The sequence below is a fragment of the Dermacentor albipictus genome, chromosome 10 (assembly GCF_038994185.2).
Source record: "Dermacentor albipictus isolate Rhodes 1998 colony chromosome 10, USDA_Dalb.pri_finalv2, whole genome shotgun sequence".
Lineage (NCBI taxonomy): Eukaryota > Metazoa > Arthropoda > Arachnida > Ixodida > Ixodidae > Dermacentor > Dermacentor albipictus.
In genome coordinates this window covers 83,617,925-83,642,339 of record NC_091830.1, presented here as the reverse complement: position 1 = coordinate 83,642,339, position 24,415 = coordinate 83,617,925, and the positions used below count along the sequence as shown (strand labels likewise).

The following is a 24,415-nucleotide window of genomic DNA, read 5'->3' as shown; positions in this document are numbered from 1 at the left end:
GTCTAATATACCTGCATGTATACCTACATATGCCAAGCAGAAACCGAGTACGGAAACTATTCATAGGGTGTTATTACGAGGGTATCAAGCACTGGGCGACCTGGAAGCCACCCCACAACAAGCAAGGCACTTCGTCATCACATCCAGCAGTGACCGCTAATGTGTCCGTCCTAATAAATCCCAGGGTCGACGTCTTCTTCTTCGAGTAGCACGTAGCATGATCCCGACAGCGGAAGCACTGGCCCAGCACTACTAAGGACCCACAGGAGAGGAAGGGTGGTGATGCTTGGGATTAGAAACATCTACAACGTCGCTGGACAACGAAACCGAGATGCAGTGGGACTGCAGGACGCAGTTCTGTCCGTGACCTCATACACTTGAGGAGTTTTTTTTCGAAATGAGCCAAATCCACAAACCGAAACTAAGTCAGATAAAACGGTAATGGCAAGAAAAACTAGGCAACTTTCTCATAGAAAACCCGTCGCAACGAAATGGGTCAAATAACGCCAGGCGAACGTGTTCGCAGATCGTATTTCGTATCGAAATTGAGCCAGATCCAGCTGTTGCACGGATCAAAATGAGCCAAATCCATTTGCCCAATAGGAGAGCACTTTTGGCGTGACGTCATGTAGCCATGGCAGCCTCCATGTCAGTTCCCGCCAAGGAGTTGGTTGCCGCCTGACAGCTCAGAGTGTTTCGTTCGTGTTTTCGCGAGTTCTTCGCTTTTCTGATATCGTTGTTCATGGATTCGGAAGGCAATGAAGAGATCGGCGAAAATCTATCCCTAGACGTCGACGACGAAGTGAAAAGAAGCCACATCACCACCGTAAAAGTAAGAATGCGCCGTTGCCAATTAGAGACGATTGAGCACTACCTACTGGAATGCCGGTGTTTCTCCACCATGAGAAAAATGAGTTTAGAAATTACAGTGCGACAGCTTGGCCTGCCATTGAACACTCCGGTACTACTGCCTTTCGGAGCGTCTGAGCTTGGGCACTCACACAGGAATGTGTGCTTCGCCTTAGAAAAATTTATTATTAAATCAAACCGATTTCATTGATGACCGTATTATTCTATTCATTCCTCCTCTATTGCCTCATTGATTTATTATAGACAATTATTTTTTTCCTCTATGTAGCATGACAATCTACTGAACCGTTTCGATTTTCCCTCGCCTAAATTCATGTAACAAAATTTTAGATTTTTACCTCGATTTTCTGAACACATAAGCAAAGTCTGCCCGACTCTTGGCCAATCCCCGCGAGTGGGTAAGCGCCACACTCATCAAGGACATCATCATCATCATCATCATCATCATCAAATGCAAAATGCAGTGCTCTGCTGCCAATGTTATTATAGCTTTTCTGTCAAAATTACATGATGCCATTCTCGAAAGCCAATTTTAATAAAGTTTTCATAGCAATACCGCCTAAAATCAAGCGTTTCAATTCAATACGAGCCATATCCAAAGTTCTCACCCTAATATTGGGCATATTTGCCGCTTCATTTTTCATTACTTGTGGTCATAAACTTGCCCTAGCTGACATGTAAAGCATATCATATATTAGCTTTGATAGCGTTGCATTTAGGTCCGGTAACAAACTTTTGCTTTTTTCTCAACTTCCGTTTACGTGGATTTGACCCATTTCGAAAAAAAAACTCCTCACTTGCCGAAGGACGCGCTATGAGTATGTGTAGCGAGGGAAGTTTTTCAGAAAGGGCCACACATTGGAAGCGAGATCAAAGTAGCAAGAGGGCAGCCTAAACAAAGCGTGCGTCGCCGTGTCGCTGGTCGCAAAGGGGCTTCTGTTATTCTTGGGAAGCAGCAAGTCAACTACGTGCCATTTGCCATGCCTAATCAGCCCAAGCAATCGCGGCGCGTTCATGTTCTTTAGAAGAAATTGCAATGGAAGCAAGAAATTGGCCCAGTGGCAAAGACCATTTACGCCCGAACGAAAAGAAAAAGGGAGAACATCCAGCAGTGTGGGGTTTGGAGGAATTGTGTGCAGATGCTACGTTTGGCAGTGTAAGGTCGCAATCCATGTGTCAGCGGGTACATACTTTGAAAGCATGTTTGTTAAAGTCCTATTCAAGGTCTCGGTGAGCGTGTTAGGCTGGCAATGGTATGAAGGGGTGATCTTGTTCTGCATATAACAGCAGCGTGGGATATCGTCGATGACTCTAGACAGGCAAAAACTTTTTTAAACAGGGTTGAAGTACCTCAGACAGGCTGGCCAACGTTTCGATAGGTGGACCTATCTTCGTCAAAGGCGGCCTCGTCATCCTCGGCGTGTTAGTTTTAAAGGGTTAGTGCAGTGACGTCACGTGCGGGTGTTGTCGCTGGCGGCTGGTTTTAAAGAGAGAGATTACAAGAGGGAACAGGCGCTGTCGTCCTACGTCTGTGAGCCTCATTCTCAAGACGAAGGGACAAGAGCGTGAGAGTGGGCACGCGGGGAGGAAAGAAAAGAAATAGAAGCAGAAAAAAGGGGAAAAGAAGGAAAAAAAACAAAAAAAGCAGGGGGGGTGCCAGGGCCGTACCAAGACACAACAAAGGGGGGGGGGTGAAAGATAAAGAAAGAGAAAAATGAAATCTTTAAGAAATACGGGGGCTTGGGAGCGTGTTGGGGATGCGAAGGGTTAGGGGGTAATCCGGGGGAGTCGTTGGCGGCATGTTTTTGAGGCATTAGAACGGCCGGTCAAGCAATAGGTCGAGTAATTTTGAAATAGTTAAGGTGGCGACGGGGAGTCTGCGGTGCAATGTGTGGGCTGACTGAAAGGCAGCGGCATGGTCTTTCAAGGGGCACTGCCCCACGCGCTTAACGTAGGTGTCGTTACGGCGGCATCCAGAAGGCGATGGTTGAGGCGCCGAAAAAGGCATATTGACTTCGGAATGTGTTGTCGAGGGGTTTCAAAAAAAAAAAAGACTAAAAAAGGGGGTAAGGGGGAAGGGGGGGCGAAATCGGTATAGCAAACAGGAGGGCGACGCGTGCAGAAGCGGGCGCGGGCAAGTGTACATGGAAGAAGGGGATCGTACACTTGGTATAGACGTAAAATCCTGAAAGAGTATATTAAATTGAGTAGTAGGCAGGAAATTTTTTTTTTTCTTTCTTTTCCTCCTCTCTCCCCCTCTCCCGTTTTTTTCCTCCGAAATGAAAGAGTAGGTGAGGTTAAGAATTAAAGTTGGCTGGTGGCCTAATGTGTTTTGTGTATTGGTTGATGATATGAGAGTTTCAGATTTAAGTTACAGCTTTTAAAGATTCTAAGTTGCCGCGTGCCAAATTAATTCCTGTCGGGTGTAGGCAATTAAACTTGTGTATGAGGTATGATTCCGTGTACTTCCTTTCGCGAGGGGAACGGAAATTTGTTTGTAGTATATAGAGCCTTGCTTTGTCAAACATATGTCCATGTTCATTAAAGTGGCTGGCTACTGCTTTGGGTAAATTGTGTTTTGTGTCCGCGCGGTGACCATTGAGTCTTGTATTGATTTGTTGTCCGGTCTCACCTATGTATTGTTTGCTACAAGCGGCGCATTCTAGACAGTAGACTACATTGCTTGATGTACAGGTGAAAGCCGAAGTTACTTTGTGTGTGTAATTCGACGCTGTACTTTTTACTGTAGTAGTGGATTGAATGTGTTTGCATGTAGAGCACCTGGGGCGACCACAGGGATTGGTTCCCAACTTCTTTTTCTGTAGTTTGGCGTGCACAAGAACATCTTTAAAATTAGTGTTGCGTCTCTAGGCTACTCTAGGAGGGTCGGGAAAAATCTTCTTAAGTTTCTGGTTGCTGGTGAGAATCGGGTAGTATTTACTTAGGATGTTATTCACGTTTGGGAGTGCGTTTGAGAATTTAGTAGTAAGAAGAGGCGTTGTTGTTCTTGTGATCTTCGGGCGGGGCTTGAGGACCTCGGCTCGATCAAGTTTGGTTGCAGCGATGTAAGCTGTTTGAAGGTCACTGTTTGGGTGGTTCCTGTTTGATAGCGTTTCTTTAAGGTGATCGACTCTATCTATGTAGTCTTGGTTTTCAACGCAAATGCGACGTAGTCGTGTGGCTTGGCCTTTAAAGATGCCTTGTTTGCAATGTCTGGGATGGTGGCTGGTATATTCTAGGTACTGTTGTTTGTCGAAAGGTTTCCTATACAGCGTTGTCTTTAGTTCACCATTGTCAATGTATATTGTTGTGTCCAGAAAGTTTATGCGCTCAGTTGAGGATTCTGATGTGAATTTTATTGTTGGGTGAACAGAATTTAGAAAGGATACATATTTATCTAGACTGTCTTGGCCCTGTCCCCAGATTATGAGTATGTCGTCTATGTATCGTACGTATGTGTGGGGCTTGGTAGTGCAGCGCGACAGGAAATCTGTTTCTAGAATCCCCATAAATATGTTCGCGTAGGTTGGTGCAAAAGGCGTACCCATGCTTGTACCATGTATCTGTAGGTAGTAACTCTCTTCAAATTCGAAGTAGTTATGTGTGAGAACTAATTCAAGGAGAGACAGGTAAACTTCAGTAGAGTGTTGTGCACTGTGTTTAGACAGCGTTTGTTTTATCGAAGATAAACCATCAGGGATTGGAATGTTGGTGTACAGCGCCGTGACGTCTAGTGTTGCGAGAATTGTGTTGTGGGGTAGTGTGCCTTTAGTATTAATGTCTTCTAAAATTCTCAGCAGGTGGGGCGTATCTTGTACAAATGACGGAAGTGTTTTCGGCAAGTTACCAAGGTAGTGGTTAAGGAATGTGGAGATGTTCTCTGTCGGGGTGTTGTTGTTTGATACTATCGGACGGCCTGGGATAATAGCAGTGTATAGTTCAGCGGATGGAATTTTATGAATTTTCGGAAGGAGGTAAAAACGTCCGACAGTTTTGTTGCTTGGTTTAAGAAATTTGTATTCTGATGGTGTTATCAATTCATCAGCCAAAAGTGATTTCAGCCTGTTGGTAATTGTCACTGTATAGGACAATGTCGGATCGTTATCTAGTTTGCGGTAATGTTCTGGGTTGTTTAGTTGTCTGTAAGCCTCGTGCTTGTATTTTTCTATTGGCCAAATAACTATACTTCCACCCTTATCTGCTTCCTTAATAACAATGTCATTCCGGCAGCTCAGATTTGAAATGATATGACTCTCCGACGCAGTTATGTTTTTAGGTCGCTTAGATGTCTTGGATTGGCTTATAATTTCTTTAGTGATAGTTTTAAGGTATATGTCAAGTTCTATGGCTTGTTCTGGTTCGGGAGTCCAAGTGGATTGGGCTCTAAGTGGTGTCGTCCCGGTGTCTGGTGTGTCTGCAAAAAAGTGTCGGATACGCATTCGTCGGGAGAATTCTGAGAGGTCCTTGTGAAGCTCGAATTCATTTATTGTGTTGTTCGTGGGGCAAAAGTTTAAGCCCTTGCTGAGTACGGCTATTTCTTTTTGACTTAATGTTTTAGAAATGTCTATAACATTGGAGCGGTTTAGTTCTGTGGAAATTTCCTTTCTGTCTGGTCCTTCTAAGCTCGAGGTCCCTCTTGTCTGGGTGTGGTGGCTGTTTGGCTGGAAGGTTGTTTTTTGATTAAAATTTGCTTTTTTCCTTTGTTTTTGAACCAATTTTCTAGATTGTTTTTCGCCGTAATGTTCTAAATCTCTCTTCTCATCTGGTGTCAGGGTTATGTTCCTAAGTCTGTGGTTAAAAGTTTCGATTTGCTCTTCGCAGTGTTCTTTGAGGATATTCAAAAGTGAAAGTGAGGCATTATGTAATGTTGTTTGCCAGTTTGCGCGATGGTGTGGTGGGAGTGTTCCTAGAGCTGGTACAGCCTTGAGTGTTAGGCCTTTAGGAATTATATTTTTCTCGGTGCAGCTTGTGTAGGTTTTCAGATGGGAGGTGTAGCTCACATGTTTTTTGGTAAGTTTTCTAGCCTGTAGGAATTCGGTGCTTCGTGGCATTGAGGAATTATTGATTTGCGATGTCTGTCATTTACTTGTCTTCTTGCGGGCAGATTTGCGTGGGGTGTTTTTCCGTTCGGCCGGTTTATTATCGTATGCCTGGCTTAATTCGATCTCGGTCTCTGTTTGAGTTTGTGTGTGTGCAGGCAGGCGTGTGGGGGTCTGTGTGTAGACTTCGGTGGTGGGTTTTCTGTTGTCTGTTGCCATTGTGTCTGTTTGCATGGTGGTTGATGTCATTTTTGGTGGTGTGTGTGCCTTCTGGTTCTTTTCACATTCCACTGTCTGTGTTCCAACTGTTCTTGTGTTGACTGTTTCACTTGTGCAGTGGCTTGCTTCACATTCCACTGTCTGTATTCCCTGTGTCCTCGAAGTGACTGTCACAGTTGTGTTGTTCGCGGTTGCACGTTCCGCAGAGTTGGTGGAGGTGGTATTTGAGGTGGAATTTAAAAGAGTTTTTCTGTACTTGTCCTTAATAAAGGATTTGATGTATTGGGAAACTAGCTCTATTCCACTGCGGTTCAAGTGGAAGCCATCCCAAGCTAGGTGTTCGTGTGGTGCTTCGTGTATTTCCGCGTGGTGCATGGTGTCAACATTGTTATGGACGTTTTCTAAGTTGAAAATTAGTGAGTTTAGCTTGTTAATCTCCTCATTGTGTTTCATGAGTGCCTTAGTTTGGTAGAATAGTGGGCGGTGTTTGTTTTGTAGGCGGGGAGCGACAGTCGTTATGGTTATGTGTGCGTTCGGGCGAGCGGCTTGAATGGTTCTTATTACGTCGCTCATGGACTCTATCGTGTCCGCGGCGCTTTGTGTTCTCAGGTTGTTTGTGCCTACATTGATAATAAAGTGTGTGGTGTCAATTGGCGCATCACATACTAGCGGTAGAATATCTGATGTTTGTGCCCCACTAAGGTGTTTTATGTATGGCGCGTGTGGGCCTGGTGGAAAATGTTCCTTCAGGTATCTGTACTGGCTATCTCCAAGGATTGCTACATGGGCAAAGGATAACAAGGGGCACTTACCCTGTTCCGTCATCGTCAGCTGTCATGGAAGTCCAAAAACAAGAAAGGGGCTGGCAGATGGAATGGCACACTGTGGTAACCTCTTGTAATCTCTCTCTTTAAAACCAGCCGCCAGCGACAACACCCGCACGTGACGTCACTGCACTAACCCTTTAAAACTAACACGCCGAGGATGACGAGGCCGCCTTTGACGAAGATAGGTCCACCTATCGAAACGTTGGCCAGCCTGTCTGAGGTACTTCAACCCTGTTTAAAAAAGTTTATACCACAGTGTGCCATTCCATCTGCCAGCCCCTTTCTTGTTTTTGGTCTAGACAGGCAAGTACGGCCTTGGTCCGTCAACAATCGACGTGGGATACGGCGTACTAAAATAACGTCCAGGAGGAAAAACTACGCCACATCTGTAGCACAGCTGCTCGCCGCCGTTCGAGTTATTGCGTAGAGTGTCGCGTAACCGGTAGCGACGGTAACTCATTTGCTTCCTGAAGGACTTGTAGGAAAGGTCCGAGGAGATTTAAATCAACATTAGTGAAGGGCTCATTGGGATGTCAATGGGCATAAGATGCCCGGCAAGAAGCGTAGACGGTTTCATTCGGCATGGACGGAGCTCGCAGGCGCTCACATAACGCCACAATTATATAGCTAGGTTAGGCCAATAAAAGCGACGTCGTACGCTGTCAAGTTTGCGAGTAACAGCAACGTGGCCACGGGCTGGGGCGTCATGCAGCTCAGGACGAAATTTGGAGCGTAGGTAAGATGGTATACCTAGGTGAAGATCAAGATCGCCAGGGTACACATGGCACTGATGAATGGTAGCATGCTGGATGGTGAACATGCCCAAGGAGGCGTCGCTGAAAGAGGATTGCAGGCAGTTGTTTCTTTATCTTCAGTAGGTATTCCGACGCTGTTCGCTGGTGATGGTAGGAAACTGGCTCACAGAAAAGACGCAATCCAGGAATTCATTGCGCGAATAGTCACAGTAGCGAACAACCTAGTGTTAGGAACAATCTGCCTGTGTGTGCAGGATCCTTGTCCCCCATACCGGCGTGTAGGTGTACTCTTGCAGGCGCAGTGACCATCAAGTGAGTCTGCATGCAGGCTCTTTCAGAGAGGCTAGCCAACAGAGGCCATGGTGGTCAGAATCTGCTGTGAATGGCCGGCCGAACGGATAGGGGTGGAATTTTGCAACTGGCCATACAATAGCTAGGAACGCACGATCCGAGATTGAATAATTTCGCTCCAATGGGCGCCGCAACTGTTGGCATAGGCGATGATGCTGTTCACTGCACGTTGACGTCGGCTCAAGACTGCGTCTATTCTTTAACCACTCTCATCAGAGCGGACTTCAATTTGGACTGATGGATCGAAGTGGAACAGAATGGAAGACGTTGTGAGGAGTGTGCTTAAATCGGAGAAAGCCGCGGCTTGTGCAGGATCACAGCCAAAGCTTCGTCTTTTTTGAGAAGATTTGTGAGCGGTTAGAGGATTATTGCAATTTGACTGAGAAACCCGAAAAAATAGGAGCAGAACCTCACAAAGCAGCGAACATTTTTGGCAGACTTGTGTACAGGAAGGTCTTTCACTGTAGAATGTCTCTGGCTCAGGTTGTACACTGTGAACGTTCACAATATTGCCAAGGATTGTAACGCGGCAACTTCCAAAACGTCACGTCGATGAATTCAGCTTTAGTCTGGCATGGCAGAACATGTCTACATTCAGTGAGAGGCATTCTTGGTGTTTGTGCAAGGTAGGCGAAAACAAAGTTAAGTGAAGCGTAATGTCCATCATAATTTGAAATATGGCTGGCGCTATTCAGAGAGCGAAAGGCATACCTTCTCACTGGTTAATCCCATCATGACCTCCAAAAGCCATTTTCTCCATGTCCGTCAGGTCCATACCAATCTGCCAATATCCAGATCGAAGGTTCATAATAGAGAAGTAAGCGGCAGCATACAGAGAATGAAATGTACCTAGAATTCCGGGCAACGAGACAGAATCTTAGTAACGTTGTCCAAGTGGTGATAGTACACCCAAAATCGAAGTGATCTATTCTTCTTAATAAATAAAAGAACATGGGATGCTGATGGAGTGGAGAATGGCTCGACAATGGCCTTCGCCAGCATCTGTTTCAATTCCTCCTGGATGACGTTTCGCTCAGATACAGACGCTTCATAAGAGCGTTCGTGAATGGCGCTGGTATTGCCTACGTGTATGTGATGCACGAGAACGGATGTTACTCCGAAAGGCCCATTATCTACGTCACAAATGTATTTATACGACTAAAGAATCAGTCTAAAGGTTTCAGTACGTTCAGGCGTAAAGGAGTGTCACCATGCTATGAATTTCCTGGCTGCCGTAACTAGTTCGCATCACACTGCCCTTCTGAGGGCGTGTAGCATCCGGTACCAAATCTTTTGGCTGATGGTCTTGAAGGGAGAAAAGGTGGTCTACGAAAAGCACCTGTCTAAGTACTTGCTTGATGAAGCCAAAATTGAAAAGTGGAAGGCAGGTTCGTTAGCCTTACTGCTCAGGAACTCGTAGGTTGCGGCGACACAATGCGTGAGCGTGACGTCTGTAAAAAGTGTCAATAGAAGTCACTGTCCGGAAGAGCTGGGGAACGTGACTATGCGACATGGGTCTCGGTTTTCTATTATAAGCGAACAAATTCACTGCATTGTTGGCCAGAGGGAGGAGGTGGGTCTCTGGCATCACATAGGCGAGGCAGTTCAAGGCGCAGGCCACCGGCGGAGCAATGAATGTGAGCGGAACTGGCCAAAACAAACTCAATTGTACGTATGAGTTCGCGAGGCCACTGCGCAAGGGCCGTAACAATACCAACCACCTGATGACCAACCACGCTAACCCGAGCTGTGCACATCCCAAAAGCGAGCGCCCAAACGCCAGTGAGACGTACAACTCGGGTCGTCGGAGGTTTAAGGATGTTCTTTTCATGCAACCACAAAACCTGGGACTCATGACAAAGACGTCTGTCCCAGGCAACGAAAGCTCTGACAGGTATGCCGTCGTCGTAGACTTAAAATGTGTTCCCGTCGGTAAATAAGGGCAACAGAGGATATTGGATCAAATTCAACAATCAAGCTTCACCTCCAGAAGCTGCGCAGCGAATAGTTTTTCTGCGAAAGTCGACTGCTAAAGGAGGGCGAGAGAGAGCGGCGGTGAAATGATGAACTAGTTGTTCGTTGATGCGGTGGAGGCGACCGGGCATGCCGGGTGGCTTTCTCAGAGCCATTGGTTGCAGACGATTTGATGCGTGGCAGATAGCGGCTTGTATTACGAAAGGGGCCAGAGTATGTGGGAAATCAGCTAAACTGAGAGGGCCACAGCCTGCGGCCATAGCAAGCGATATGGCCAGCTCGTCTGTAGCGCCAAAAAATGCATTTATTATAGGCTGTTCTCCATTTCGACTCCTTTCTATAACGAGGCCTGCCCGCATAGAATAGGGTGGCGTCAGTAGTGTTCATGGCAGACAGTAGAGAAGACGCCAGGGTTCCCAAATTTCTGGTTAGAAATGGCCAGGATCCCTCAAACAGCCGTCTTCGAGGTGCCGGATACCGTAGTGAACAGAATTAGATGAATTCGTATAAGCGGCCTCCAGCTCTCCGCGTACGATGTGCGTCACTTCTGCGGTTGTAAGGAGTTCCCTCTTAGGACGACGTTGCAACGGCGTTCGGCAGAAGCTCGACCTGAGCCGAGATACGTCTCCATTTCGCATGCTTTACTGGCCGGCACTCTTTGTTCACACTGTCAACGGTGCTCATGTTAGTGAAGACAAGCGGATTAAACTAGTCATACGTGATAACCTTCAAAAATGTAGACGATCTTGCCAGCCTCTGACACCTCCTTTTGGGATTGTAGACACAGATCCTCCACATTTGATATGTATGACAGGAAAGGCTTACTAGACGTCTGGGCAAATGTCGTTAGTTGCTTCTTGGCGGGAAGCGGCCGTCGAATTGGTTTGCCACAAAAATCATGGAACTGCATCTTGAACGTGTTCCAGCAGATGAGATAGCTCTCACGGGTGCGAAACCAGATGCGAGTGGTTCCACCGAGGTAAAGTATAACATTGGCCGGCACCGTGGTTGAATCGCAGCCATTATTTCTGTTGACATGCTACACGAGCAGAGCCACACACACACGTTCAGTAGTCAAAAAGTAGTTGGCACGCTTCGTTCTGCTATAGCCTTCTAAGTCGAAAACAATGAAGAAGGAGCGTGAAAACCGCAATGGGGATAAGTCGTTTCTTTGATTACCCATACTATCAATTCTCCTGAAGGCACTGAAGTACTTCTCGCTCCATAGTAATTCTTAACTCGTCTGTTTCCATAGGTTCATTTCCAGACTGCAATAAAAATTGTGTCAGGGCAGCTTTATTGAAAACTTTCTGGCTCAGCTGCGTATTTATGAAGACAACACAAGACGGATCTGGTTTAGGATACCTCAACTCAGTAATTGAAACGTGAACGCAACTTCTTTCCTCACGAACAGAACTTCCCAAAGTACTCCTTAACAATAGGCTGCCAATATGCGCGTTCAAATGACAACAATTACATGACCATAAAAATTGCGCTCTGCGAAAGTTAGCGTGTCATATACGACAGCACATAACTGAGGGTTGTGTGATATATTATGGTTGCTCGAAGGTTGTGTTTGAAGGTTTGACATGCCTTTCAGAAAATCGAATGCTTTATGATTACACGTTTTTGATATAATAAAGAATTTACGTTGACACCAGTTTCAGCAATGACTAAAGGTCCTCAAGCGTACATATCAAAGCTTTGGTGTGAAAAACTGTGTCTACATATATGAAAAACTTACTAAATAAGTTTCAACCTAATTCAAACCTTAAGGAAGACCCTTCAATTTCCACACTGTTATAACACATAAACGCTTCAAATTTCTTTTCATTTGTGGATGCAGCTAGAACTTAGAAATGTTGAGCCATTTCGGAGATAGAACGCACCCTCTCCATGACAAACTGATGCGCATATGAAGTGGTCAATTGTAACGTGAGATGCACAACTATATGGCAGAGATCATGTGCTGTCACTCTGGACTGCTGCTGCCACATCAGCGAGTACCACAGGCGAAGAATTATTCAGGCCATTCACGTTAATGCAGTAGTGACAGTAGCCTATTGTTTCAAAAAAAGCTATACATTAGAATCAGCAGAGCTTACCGGTTTCAGGTTCTTCTCTTCAGCCAGCGGAATGCACGCGTTCTACATAGAGCATAGAATGGGTACCAGCTGAAAACATGTGAGGGTTTGAAAATGTGAGCAGTAAAAATAATTACAATACGTGTCGAATCGAAGTAAATACGTCCAGCAGGAACCTTCGGAGCAATATCGGCAAATTAAGAAAACACGTTAAGGTTAGTTATTCATGACAATCACTCGTGCTATTCCTCTGTACTTACAAAAACCAGCATGTTTTATATTTCTCACAAGATATTTATGCTCATAGAATATGAGATGAAGTATCTCAAGGTAATACTACTCCATAGTAGCTTGCTCTCGCGCCTGGAGAACCTTTGCCAATGCTCAGTGTTAATTGATCAACTGGCTAACATTTCTAATGAGTAGCGGTAAGCTTCAGAGAGCGCGCTTTTAATCACTGCCGACGACAACCACATTTGAACAAAAATATCTATAACGCACCAATGCTCTCCTAAGACAACCGCTGAACTATGCTGAATGAAATTTTATGCTAAGCGAAAAGACGAAACAACAAATAAGTATTACTCTTCACAGGACCCAAATGTTGATTATCCCGAAACTGAAATAAAGAAAGGGAAAAAAATTCGGAAGTTCTCAAAGAATGAAGTAAGACGTTTAACAACCAAACGGAAAGATTTACGAGTGAAGTAAGCCAAGAGTGCTAACGCATTTAAACCTCGTACCACTCCTTCTTGCTTTTCGTCTATGCTCCTTCTATGCGCCCTTCCATATTACTCCGAGGCAGACAGAGCACACCAAGAGAGTCATGGTGCTCGTTGATGGAAGGCTTTCATTGGCGCGACGTGCAAAACTTGTGTCTTGCGTGAACGGCCATTATCAGTGGTGATGTCGTTGACGTCACTTAAGCATTTGAGAAGCACGAACGGAATCGAGTACATGGAAAGAAACTTAAAGTAAAATTTGGCACCATACCGTCCTTGTCGACGAGATGTCAGAGCACAAAGGCTCACCAAAATGACACTTACGGCGTAACGTGAGGCCAGCTGGCCGGAAGCAGTCAGACACATATCCCAGCTGCCCGTTGGGCTGGTGGAAAGTTCTACCAAAAATAATAATACTATCTGGTTAGCACAACGAATTCTCATGTCTGACTCCGCAGGACCTTGTCCGTAAAGCGCGGCAATAGTTCTCAGGCATGACACAAGCCAAACGAGGTGACCTTAAACTCCGAGTCTATCAGGCGTAACGTAACCTATACTTTCTTTGACAGACGGACACACTGATATCTGCCGTTACCCGTGACCGAAGGTCTACGATATAAAGTAATAATATTTGGGGTTTTACGTGCCAAAACCACTTTCTGATTATGAGGCATGCCGTAGTGGAGGACTCCGGAAATTTAGACCACCTGGGGTTCTTTAACTTGCACCTAAATCTAAGCACACGGGTGTTTTCGCATTTCGCCCCCATCGAAATGCGGCCGCCGTGGCAGGGATTCGATCCCGCGACCTCGTGCTCAGCAGCCCAACACCATAGCCACTGAGCAACCACGGCGGGTACGGCATAAAGTATTTCGCGGAGGCAATGCCGTCAAAAGCATCGTCAATGCTTGGTCAGGGATTCACGTCTCTCTTGGTGATAGCTTGAAGGTGGTGGCAGTCGAAGCAAAACGTCGGTTAGTACTATTTCTTTTTTACAAAATATCCGGAGCTGCCCAAGCACTGCAACACTCCTGAATTGTGTGCGTCGTCCACCTGTTCGGTGATAATTCTTTCTCGTGAGATATACCATGATTTCCGCTGCATTGGAGCCACTTGAGTTGTGTTGACGAGAGGTTGGCTGAGAGACTCCGGCAGCATTTTAGGACGCTTGCATTGAGCGATTTAAGATGCCGACACTTCTCTGGCATGCATTTCTTTGAGCCCATCCTCCTCGGAGTCAAGTCAAGTGATACTTCCATCATGCGTGTAAGTAGAGCCCAATAATTGGGAATTGGTCGACTAATGTCTGAGGACCTTGTCGCCATTATTACGTCAGTTCTGTCTTTTTTCTCACATGTACACAAATTAAGGCCACCAGGCAGAGCAACAGACTCAACAGAACTGTGAGTAACAAAAAAGCACGACCGTCGATAGGTTAAAAAACATTGAGTTTACTGTACTGGTGCACGCAACTCTCGATCTTATATAAGCATACATTTGCGTACATGCGGTAGTACGCTTCTCTGTAGTACTTCCTGTTATCATATTCCGCTTGATCGCTCAATGTGTACGTAGGCTGAACAATCCCACTGCAGCCTCCCGTCTCGAGCGTGAAGATCACGCGAAAGAACAAGACTCTCTGACCAGGTGGAAACACATAGTGAGAACGCGCAATAAGGTCGCCTCTATAGGTCTGCAAGTATAAGTACATCGATCGGCATCGGTTTCCATAGTAAAATCGTTCCAGTCCTACAGTCAAGCGTAGCGCCGCATTCACATTGGAGATGTTTGCCTATATAGCATCGGGAGATGCGTGGACCAATACAGTAAACTATGCTCTAAAAATCGGTCCTTCAATCGCGACTGAAACCAAGCAAAATTAGCAGGACACGACATTTCCCATTCCAAGTCTGCAACATGCTTTTTTTTGCAATTGCACGCGTGTATAATCTTGTGTTCTGGTGATCTTTCAATCGAACGCTCATAATGGAAAACGCAGTAGCTGTATCGAGAAACTCAGTACTATTTACACCGTTTCTACACACCAACACAGACACACCTTGATTTTTTGCATAACAACAGACGAAGAAATTGGGCAAGCTGGCCATTGGGCGACAGCTCCTTCCTCAAACGCAAAGAGTATTCTGCAGCGGGGAAGGCAAAGGATTTCTACGTGGGGACGGCGAACATGGTGGTCGGACCAGCAGCGGTGTAAAGCGACGCGTGGAGACGGGGGACTCACCACGCAGTTTATTCGGCCACTGTTGCCGCAGACGATGCACTCCAAATGGCGAGGGCTTGTCTTCTTGCTAATGAGTCGATTACGCCGAATAATTTGACGCTCGCTGGGGGCTGTAGCGTGCAAAACTTTCTCATAGACTGGGCACGCAGGACATAGTTAAGCCACAGTTAAAAGTAATTAAAGGAACGTATAGTTTGATTCAGGAAGAATTTCGCTGAAGGGTGACGTGGCGTCGGTTGAAGTTCTGGAGGAAGCAGTCGTGACATAGGGAACTATTGCAGAGGACCACATGATGGCGTTGGGCAGTACTCCGCAGTGTTACGTCGCACTCGTGAGGACTGGCATCGATTAACACTCGTCGGATGGGATCGAACACTTGTCCAGTTGACGTGTGCCTCTTCAGATGGCGGCTGATATTCCACGTGACGCTCTCGCATCCAGGGGCGCCTTTTTTTTGCGTTGCAAAACCGACATTCAGTTTCACCTCACGTGATTGGCCTGGACTGGTCCAGGCCGTGATATCGGCGCCCCGAGACAATTAGGTGTGGCGATACTGAACGTTGGCTTTTCCAACACGAACAAGATGGTGGCCCAGCATGGTGGTGGTTCGTGAATGCACCTGTAAAACAGGCACTGGTATCTTTCGTGTGGTCCCGGAAGTCGTGCTTGCCTGTCTTGAATCACTTGCGCGCAAACAAGTCGATGCCATTGCATACGTTGAGGTTTACACTTGCAAGACTGGTGATGTTGCCCAAGCACCAGAACTTTCGTAAGATCTTTCGGGTGTTCGTCGCATTAATTTCTTAGGTCTTGGCTCGCACTTCCGGAGGTTTATGAGGGCGCGATCGAAATGTACAGGCGTAGACCAAGGTAAATATACCTGGTAGCGAAGCTTCCATAGGCGCCCATACGTTCAAAACATGGCGGTCCATAGGCGGTTCATGGTGCTTAACGCCATCTGTATGTGGTGGGAACACTTCCGGCGGAAGAAAGAATAATGTGACACCATGTTCGTTAAAAGCAGAAGTGACGTAACTGTGTTTTCGAAGGCGCGAAATTTGTTTTGTTGTCGTGCTTTGGAGCTATATATTCAAATGCCCTGTCATTCGACTTGATGGGCGTTTCGAGCTTTCAGCGTAAAAAGAGATGCAGGAAAAGGCCAGCTGTACGGCTGTCGAAATCGCACCCCTGCACAGAACATACTTTCTTTGGAAGTCGACGAACGCTTTATGTGTAGAGTTCTGATCCTATTGTCGGATGCCAAGCCCGTCAGCCAGTGGCACGAAAACAACTACACAATTATCTGATGGTCGTAACTCACTACTTTTGACTGAACAGATTAAGAGGCGATGAAGCTCGCCGCGTCACCAAATTCAGACAAACTTCGACAACCAAGAAAGCGCAAACTGTGAAGGGGGCGTATTTCAACAGGTGAGCTTTACGAGTGCGCCTTTCTGCCCATTTAAAGACGTGCATTGCATTGCGAGTGATAATGGCGTCAACGCCCCCTGTAGCGATGGGCGCTGAAAATAAATGCATTTATTAATAATAATGAATTTAAATAAACTTGTATTTTCTTAACTCGTCACGAATATATAAAGTTCTCTGGGAATTTATTTTAGTTGAATGAGTCTAACTGTGTATCGCTTGAATTAAATAACGCGGTTTTTTTTCCCAGTGTTTGTTCCCTCCAAACATAGTCGCGCATCAATCGCTGCTCCCATAACCCCCCATGCTGATGTTGGTGACAATCTGTACTGAACCGCTTTTCATCCGAAGCTTCGCGACTTATTTGAATCGACCTTGCGTAGACTGCCAACACTTGGCCCAGCTAAGATAACAGTCGCACGCATACGCATTAGGCTATGCTTCGTGGTTCTCTAAGAATGGAAAATACCTGCGACAAAAAGGCGTGAGCAGTTATTGTGACTTAGCGTATAAAACGGTGGCCGACCTGAACCAATGACCACACACCACTGATTTGCTATCGATGTCGACAAAATGTGACTCCAGATCGAACCCCAGGCAAGCAACAAATTGTGTGAAAATGGCCACATGACGGCTGGAGCAATCGCATAGCTACAGCCGGTCGAATCGCAGATTGCATGTGAAGCTGCATGCTGCACAGCCAGGGTCGTGGCTGGGACTCTTGCTCATTCAACCGATCAGTCTGGTGGAGGGGTCGCAACTATTGGCGTGCACAGCGGGCATAAAAATTGGGACAACGTGTGTACCTGAAACGCAAAGTACCTAACAGAGTAGAGGTAATTCTAAAGTGTGCTTTTTTGAAACTCCGGGCCATTATTGAATTAGTGGAGCGAGAATTCGCGGTTTGGCAGAACACGTCGTCCGTCTCAGCGAGGTCTCTTGTTAAATATTCTGGTTTCCTTCCCAAACGAAGGCGTCAATCTGCCCGCTTGTCTTTTGTTTCACGGGACATACTAGAACAAACATTAATCGTGTGGGTAAAAAAGGAGTGCTCGATAAGGTCACAGGGCCCAGCGACTGTTGCCGACTAGCACTTTCGTCGGCTATCAGCGGAGGCGTTATTTACAGGTGCGTGAAGTATTTGCCGTTGACGAAGGCGCGCTTTCGTTGTAAATGTGTTTATTAAACTTAACCACGTGCAAACATGTTAGCTTTGTATTCTTGACGAGTATAAATATCTTCGGAGTGCATAGAAGCTGGGCGCCTGACTGAACCTGCAATTCATAACAGATTTCTTTTTTATCAGATGGTCCAAGGCATAATTTCATTGATATTTCGATGGGGTGGTTCTTTAACTTTGACGAAGTGAAAAACTTCTTTTCAAGTGCATGGGCTTTCATCACTCTCCTGCTTCTATGTGTAAACTACAAACGGCCGAAAAGTATATAAAATATGTTGATTTCCATATTTCATAATAACCAAACTTTCATTTTGATTTCTCGTGCACTTAAGAACCACCTATTCGGGCAGCACAGCTCTACCAATTTCGACATCTAGCAGTTTTCTTCATAATCTATACCCGCCGTGATTGCTCAGTCGCTACGGTGTTGGGCGTCTGAGCTAGAGGTAGCGGGTTCGTATCGCGGCCATGGCAGCCGCATTTCGATGGGGGCGAAATGCGAAATTGCCCTGTGTACATCGATTCAGTTGCACAGTAAACAACAACTGGGGGGTCGAAATTTCCGGGGTCCTCCACTACGGTGTGGCTCATAATCAGCAAGTGGTTTTGGCGCGTAAAATCCCATAAATGAAATAATTTAGTGTCTAACTGTATTCAAACACATGGTGTCAGCTTATCAAACGCGCAGTCATCAATGTAACAAATGCCTAATAGAGAGCAACAGTCCAGAGCGTGACGATCAATTTTCTGCAATCTTAATAATGGAATTTTCGTACCTCGACGAAATGCACCTACCTGATGCATCTTTTGTGGTGGAACAGTTTTTAGATACGCATGAAATTCTTTGGTGCACCTTCGCACGACTTCACCAAAAGTAGCTTTAGCAGTCAACAGGCCTGGTCCTATAGCTGTAACAAAATATTTAAAATACTGTATATTTCAATTGTGGTATTTTTCTAGAGAGTAAATTGAATGTACTCTTTGTGAATAAATAAAGAATGCAGTGTTTTAAGATGAGTGAGGCTTGTAAGAGCTGACAGACCACGCCTAGGTGAAAAAGCATAGATGTAAACGTGCTCAAGCCAATTCTAGCTCAGGATTGATTAGTTGGTGCGAAAAAAAAAATGGTGAGTGCCATCGCTTTGAAGTCAAGGTAAAAGTAGCAAATAAATATAATGATCTGCTGCACTGTATAATACGGCTCCTTTAGAAGCAATGTTTTGCGATGTGACAAGCATGATCACTTTTATGTTTGAATGATGCATAGCGAACGCCCATGCGCGGGCCTGTGTGAATCGAAGCATTAGTGAAGCTAGCAACCACCGCCTGTAGGAGAACATGCGACACACACAGTTCTGCTAGTTTTGATGTTATAAAATGAGTAACCTAGCCTCACCGCCTTCTTTTGAGAAATAATTTATGAAGTCGCGATGAAACATCTACTTTTAACGGAAAACTAGTAATTGATGTTTTGTATATTCTCTTGATGGAAATTGCCTTACACTTTATCTCCAGTGCTCATCAATGTCCTGATACGTTCCTAAACGTAATTAGGAAAAGTATGCATCCCGATATTGAAAGAATAAATTGCTCGTGTGTTACTAAAGTACTATAAGACACAGGAAACTGAGCAAAAGCAGCCACACGAATTTCACCAAAGGAACTTATTTGCTGTTTCCGCACCATAAAATAAGAACATCATCGAAGGTTACATTGAGGTAGCTTTTGCTCGGGGCCAGTTCAGAGGCGGCCGATTCAAATACATGTAAAACACAGAAATATTTCTCTGAAATAACCAATAGACCAATTGTTAAGAAATTTGTTAGATTTGAGAGAGGAAGGTCAATAAGAGTGACTTCTAGAAGCGGAATTTCAATTGAGGCTACGAATCTTGCAAAAAGATTTTCAAAAATTGAGAAGCTTGAAAAATATTTGAGAACGAATTATACAAACTAATAGCTCTGCACCAAGAACAGATATTGCTGTTGTGTAAACGACAATGTATCATTTAAAGCGAAAAAATTTGATATGCCAGTTGATACCGCATAATGCATCAATGACGCTTAAGCTGTATCTTATTATTACTACATTATTCAGGATACCACAATTTGGCGCCCCCATCTTCCTACTTACTATTAGATGTAATTCCCAGAGCTGTGATATCGTTTATCGTCAAGACGTCATGTTGTTGCAATGGTGAGTCTAATCTCAACCTCAACATTTGTGTTCGCAAGGTCAGCATATGAATCGTGAGCTGCGCAGACTCAGAAAACTCGTATGAGGCACCTGTGTAACGGTGTAGGAAAACTTCGAACGGAAGTCTACAGGCTGACCAGCGCATTGGGGTTAACTTCTTCACTGATCGAACTGCACGATCCATTTCCCCAAGAGATTCCGGCACACGGCCCCTGAAACTCGTGCAATGATCTATAATGCTTAGATTATCAGCCGTACACATTTTTATGGCTTAAAATGAAAGTAATTCATTCTTAGCACACTTTCCATTCCGGGTGACCACGTTCTTTGTTCGCGAATTTCATTAACTCGTGGGCGCGGTAAAGATTGGCCTTCAGGTGATCATAGTTGGACTGACACACAGGGTTTAATCTCTCCAAACGGACCCAGAACACCAGGGCACCACAAGCGTCACAAGCATGCTTTGTGTCCATTTGTCAGCGCGTCTGCACAAAGAATCTCTACGAACTAGCCAAGCCATCTACACTCTCTAAGGAAAAGCGGAAGGAACGGCATGCAGAGCTTGGTTCTTGGATCAGAGTACACTTAATACAGGCGTTCTTCGCAATAGCTTCCTGTCATAGATATTGCTTGCTCAATTGCATTGACAAAAACTCGCATTATGCTAAAATTCCGACCACTGCCGGTTTTAAGAAAATTCATCATCTGGTACTTTGAGAATCGCCAGTGGGTCTTGTCTTTCATAGATGCTCCTGCAGAGCAGTCTGCACAACGTTTCGATGAATCATCAAATCACATGTGCGTTCCGCGCCCTAAGAAGTGCATATTTCAAGAAGGAACACCTTTAAATGCCTTTATAAGGAAGTACCTTTATAAGGAACACTTGCGTTAACTACTGTATTGATGCCTTCGTGCTGACTAAACGTAATATGCCAGAACAATGAAACGCATGGATTTACAGAAAAATTATACGTACAAAACGCCGGCTAAAACACGCCAAAAATGCCGTAACAAAAACACTGAAGTCCACCTGCAAGTCCAGCTTTCAGACGCATTGTCTTTGCTCATCGAAATTATTTTTCCAATATTTTGCCGAAAAACATGAAAACCAGTTCCGATAAATTTCGGCAATATTTTAGCAGTGGAAACACGCATTTGCCACAAATAAGGCAACGCGACAGTGTGACCACCGATCCTTAGGAAATATCTAACATAATGAATGAACATTTCCATTCTGTGTTCACCCGCACTGATAGAGCCATGGAGGTTCCATCTTAAGCGTGCTCAGTGTCAGGCTTCATATCTTTTGAAGGCGTCTGTTCCTTATTGCTTAATGTTAAAGAAAAGTTTCTAGGGGGCCGGATGGCAAACCAAATTCTTTTCTTATTACCAGCTGTATTTTCATTATCTATGAGCACAGCAACTTTACCTTGTGATTGGCGTATAGCTCGTGTCATTGCATCCACCAGACGGGTGATCGCCTAAGCATTGAAAACTATCATCCCATTTCTTAGACATTCACATGCTGTGAAACACTAGAACACATCATCGCTCATTACATAAGTAATTTTCTTGAAAGTAACAACTTGCTCTCTCCATTTCAGCATGTCTTTCGAAAGAAACTGTCGACATCTACGCAACTTTTAAAACAGTTCACGAAATCGCTCTAACGCTTGATTCTTCCGGGCAAGTTAATCTTATCTTCCTTGATTTCAGTAAAGCGTTTGTTCACGTCCATCATGGCAAACTCCTTGGAAAACTTACTAAGCTCGGCTTTCCTACATTACCCGCCGCGGTTGCTCAGTGGCTATGGTGTTAGGCTGCTGAGCACGAGGTCGCGGGATCGAATCCCGGCCACGGCGGCCGCATTTCGATGGGGGCGAAATGCGAAAACACCCGTGTACTTAGATTTAGGTGCACGTTAAAGAACCCCAGGTGGTCGAAATTTCCGGAGTCCTCCACTACGGCGTGCCTCATAATCAGGAAGTGGTTTTGGCACGTAAAACCCCATAATTAAAAAAAAATTAATTCCTACATTTATCATGAATTGGATAAGAGCCTACCTGTGAAACCGTAGTCAGTTCGTAGACGTTAACGGCCATGCTTCTACTGCATTACCAGTTCTGTAAGGAGTACCTCAAGGAAGCGTACTCAGCCCGATACTTTTCCAAATCTATGTTAACGATACAACTCGAACTTTTCATCCACACGTTCACTTCAGATTGTTCGCAGACGATTATTTTGTCTTTAAAGAGATTACTTGCCGTGGTGATCAAGTTCAGTTAAGCACTAGCTTAGCCAGGCTTAAATGGTGCACCACCTGGTCTATGACCGTAATGCTAACAAAACTGTCCTACTTCGTGCCACGAACAAAAAGCCACCTATGATATTTACATATTGCATAAAAAGTGCACAAATAAAGAAAATCTCCGAATATAAATACCTAGACATAATGATTACCAACACTCTATCGTGGTCGAAACACATTGCGAACGTTTTTGCATCCGCTTCTCGAAAGCTTGGCTTTTTGCGTGATAAACTAAAAATAGCACCTTCAAATTTAAAATTTCTAGCATACAGAACATATATATTGCCAAAATTAGAATACGCCTCAATAGTATGGGACCCCTATTACATAAAGGATAAGCACAAGCTTGAAATGGTTCAGAGACGAGCAGTACGGTTCATTTTCAACAAGCTCAGGTCCACTGATTCGCCGTCACAACTGATGACCGAAAACCATATCCTTACCTTAGAAGCACGAAGAACTGTGGCACGACTAATATTTATTTTCACGATGTACAAGTCGCTTGCATTTAATGGACGAACATACATTCAACCTTACCTGTCACGCGCGTCTCGGTACCGTCACGCTCGCAACTTGCTCCCTTTCCGTGCACGCACTAACCTGTTTAAAAATTCATTCTTTCCTCGTACTGTTGTTCAATGGAATGATCTACCCTCAGAAATATTCTCTGCTTCTAATATTGAGCAGGCACTACTCACGTATTTTGCACAATAATATGGAATGTTGTTTTTCGCTCTTTTATTCATGTTATTTTTACTATCGTCTATGCAAGTGCATTTTGTTCTGATGTGAACTTCTTGTTTTGATATGATATTGACTATCCCACTGCATTTTTCTGATGGTGTGACAATCTCCTTTGCTATGCAAGAAGACCAACTTGTTCCTTTTTTTTTTCTTTTTGCTCTCTTACTTTTGCTGTTCCATATGTCTGGCACAGAAGCACTTATTATTCTTGTCCTACATTTGTATTTGCAAATATACGCCCACCTTCTAGGTTTGTGTAGTCTGTATAGAAATGTATGCAGAAAAATATAAATTTAGTGCGTGTGAAAGTGTACAACACCTTCAATGACACAAACGTCGCATCATAATTAGGTTTTGAGAGTTAACTTTACATGTTAACTGAAATGTCATCAAATGCTATGTCTTGAAGACTCCTAGTGCGAAGTCTCAGTGTTTTCACGATCTTGAGTAGTTTGGTGATTTCCAGAGCTACGGAATCCTACATTTTCATGAGGGTCGAGAATGTAAAAAGTTCATTTTGCAGTGCCCAGAAACAGCGCCGCACTACATGTCATAGCTTTGTTAGTGAAATATTTGAACTTCTGTCATGTATGGGCAACACACTGAATGCCCAATGTTGTCCACTGAAAGATGCATAAAGTTCGCCCACAACATGTTCTCAATAGCCAACCTATTTCTTGCAGTGCACGTGTAGACAAGCTCCTCTTTTAACCTCTGAGCGTTGCTTTAGTCAGGGCTCTGCGATATGGGCAGCAGTGGAAAATGCTGTATGCAAAGTACTAAAATAAAGAGACGGTCTCCCCTGTGTGAACTAAATACGTTCTTAAGAATATAATTCGCCGTTTTTTGGGAAACTTCGGCAAGGCCTAAAATGTGTTGTGATTATTTTTACGTGCCATATTATTCACTCCGACAATTGCTACAAAATGCTATGTGGTAGTGTATTGTTTTACAGGATTCAACCGCATTTAAGTGAGAGTAAAGACTCTGAAAATATTCTCTAGAATTGGTCGTAATTTCGCGAAATAGATTATCTGTAGGTTTTCTTGTACTTATAAATCATCAATTCGCCAATCTTTTATGGCGAAAGAGTCGAATTCATGATCTGCAGACATTGAACACTGCAGGCTTCCCCACTCCGAATGGACAGTTGTGCTGCCTGGCTTTCGGAAAAAAGACAAAGTTTTCATTTTCTCTTAGGTGTGTTAGTTTTTCAAACGTGAACCGCGTTTTCAGGGACAATGGCAAAATTTCAACTTTGGTAATGGCAAGCCTGATTGGTTTCAGTTGCCATTTGGGCGCTCACCTTAACTTTCGCCGTATAGACATGTGTAACTGTGTGACTTGATCATCCCACAAGCCGTCTCTCAGCAACTGCTATAGAAAACGCTAAATAACGAGCACAGTCATTGAAGTATTCATATGGTTCCGAGGAATGTAAACTTTACTTAATGTGATCAAATATGGATAACATGA

At 44.6% G+C, this 24,415-nt stretch overlaps 1 long non-coding RNA gene across 1 annotated transcript in view; it reads right to left on the bottom strand.

The window, feature by feature from the left end:
* The window catches only part of LOC139050493 (uncharacterized), a 32,386-nt gene extending 20,206 nt beyond the window's left edge, over positions 1 to 12,180 (bottom strand). The window contains exon 1 of the long non-coding RNA XR_011508905.1: positions 12,141 to 12,180. This is a non-coding gene — a long non-coding RNA (uncharacterized lncRNA). The remainder of the gene's footprint in view (positions 1 to 12,140) is intronic.
* Between the last annotated feature and the right edge of the window lie 12,235 nt (positions 12,181 to 24,415).